We start from the raw sequence: 2,332 nt of genomic DNA, 5'->3' as shown, positions 1-2,332 counted from the left end.
GGAAAAAAGACAGTGAGATACATAGAAATACCACATGATTTCACTCATAGGTATAATTTAATAAACAAAACAAATGAATTAATGGTAAGGGGGAAAAGAACAAAGAGGGAAACAAATAATAAGAGACTCTTAATGTTAGAGAACAAACTGAGGGTTGCTGGAGGGAAGTGGCTAGGGCATGAGCTAGATTATTGATGGATATTAAGGAAGGCACCTGTTGTAATGAGCATTGGGTGTTGTATGTATAGAATGAATTACTGAATTCTACTTCTGAAACCAATATTATACTGTATGTTAAATAAAAATCGCTTAAAATTTTTAAAAATATATTTTTGAGAGCTTTAGGAGAGGAGTTAAGATGGCTGAGAAGTAAGCAGACCCTGGGCTTTCTTTGTTCTCAAACACAGCTCTAAAGGTCAGATCACTTGGAACACCCAGGAAATTGATCTGCAGATTGACAGAGAATCTCCACAGTTGGAAGAAGAGAGTTTGGAAGGTGTGAGGTGCATGAAGGTGAATTAGGGAAGAGAAAAATGTCTGTGTCTCATAGGGGAGAGAACTTTTTTTGTGGAGAGACAAAAGAGAAAGAAAGAGAGAGGAGTTGAGAAAGTGAAGCATCGAGTTAGCACATGAGGAAAACCTCTCTGGAACAATGACTGAGAAGTGTGAAGTATTGTGTCCCAGTTGGTTTTTTGCATACTGCATTTGGAGCTCAAACTCTGAGGTTTTGGAAGTGTGCAACTTTCTCTGGAGCAGAGCTGTAGTGTGCACTCCTGGGGAAGGAGGGAGCTAGCCCTGAGTGCATAGTGTGGTGTAGGGACCTCTGGGGTGCACTGGGAAAGAATATTATCTTTCCTAGAGTACTTTTGGAAGAGGGTTTATTGTCTCCCAAGACAAAAGACCCTGTAGGTGCCAGACAAGGTCTTTTATCAACAGGGGACAGAGGTGCATCCAGAGGGAATTTAACCTTTGCTGCCTTTAGTGGTGCTACACCATAGATTCCATGCACTGTGCAGGCTTGGGATAGTTTCTCAGGGACAGAGGCTTTCACATAGCATGGAGAAGCTCTACTATGAAGGAGGGGAGCATATCCATGTGGTGCCGGGTCCTTTAAGACTTTGAGTTTTGAATCCTAGCATCACGCCAAAGAAAAAAACACAGAAGAGTTGTGGTGCAGGGCAAGCTGACTGTCATCGCTGTTCTGTGAGGGCTGCCTGAACAGATGGATGTAAGAGATCCCCACCTGGGGATGAGAGACTGGGGTGGCGCCATTTCCCCACCCCCCAACGCCAACATGGTGGGACTTCAGAGAGCAACACTGCAGCCTCTAGTGAAGATGTGACCCACTGACACCAAACCCCACCCCCCACCCCGTGCCTGGCAACTATGCATTTACTGGGTCAAGAGTGACTGTAAGCCAAAGCAGTGGACCTTTCCTCCAGAATACCACCAAAGCCAGCACCCCACATATACCAAGTGTATTGAATATCCAGAGGTTCAGAATGATACCTATAGTTCTTTTATCTTATTTTCTTTATTCTTCTTTTCTTCTTTTGGAATCAGGCTCGTAGTTTATTTTTTTCTTTTCCATTTCCTTTTCTCTCTCTTTTTTTGGGGAGATCAGTCTTTTTTATTCTTTTTTTATATATATACCATTCTTTTTCTTTGGAATCAGTCTTATAGTTTTTTTTTTATTCTGTATTTTTTTTCTTGTCAATTACCTTCCCTCTTTTTGGAGGGATCAGACTCCCCCTTCTTTTTTCCAGGGTTACTTCAGCTAATAAATCAAAGCATACCTAGTTAAAGGTCCAAAAATTCCAAAACTGCAAGCAAGGAGGAGCTCTGCAGAGGTTTGACAAGTGAAAAAGAGCAGCCAAAACACACCAGCAGGATGCACACAGCATACACCAGGAAAACTTCCTAAAATGTCAGGACCTTGACAGTGTATGACCTATTTTTAATATAGAAGTAGTCTCAGGTGCAGGAAACATAACAAGAGTTCAAAATACAAGAAAGACAGAGCTTTATCCAAAATGACATGGTGGAGGAATATCCCCCAAAAGAAAAATCAAGAATAAACCGCAGACAGGGATTTGCTCAAAACAGATATAAGCAATATAACTGAACAAGAATTTAGAACAACAGTCATAAGACTACTAGTTTGACTTGAAAATATCATAGAAAATACTAGAGAAAACCATGCTCCAGAGATCAAATACCTAACAAAAAGGATGAAATAAAAAAAATCTATAACTGAGATGCAAAACAAACTGGATACAGTCACAATGAGGATTCAAGAAGTAGGAGAGAGAATGGGTGAAATAGAAGATAA

The sequence above is a fragment of the Herpailurus yagouaroundi genome, unplaced genomic scaffold, assembly GCF_014898765.1.
Source record: "Herpailurus yagouaroundi ecotype Mexico unplaced genomic scaffold, PumYag 185, whole genome shotgun sequence".
NCBI lineage: Eukaryota > Metazoa > Chordata > Mammalia > Carnivora > Felidae > Herpailurus > Herpailurus yagouaroundi.
Note: the sequence above shows the minus strand (reverse complement) of the source record.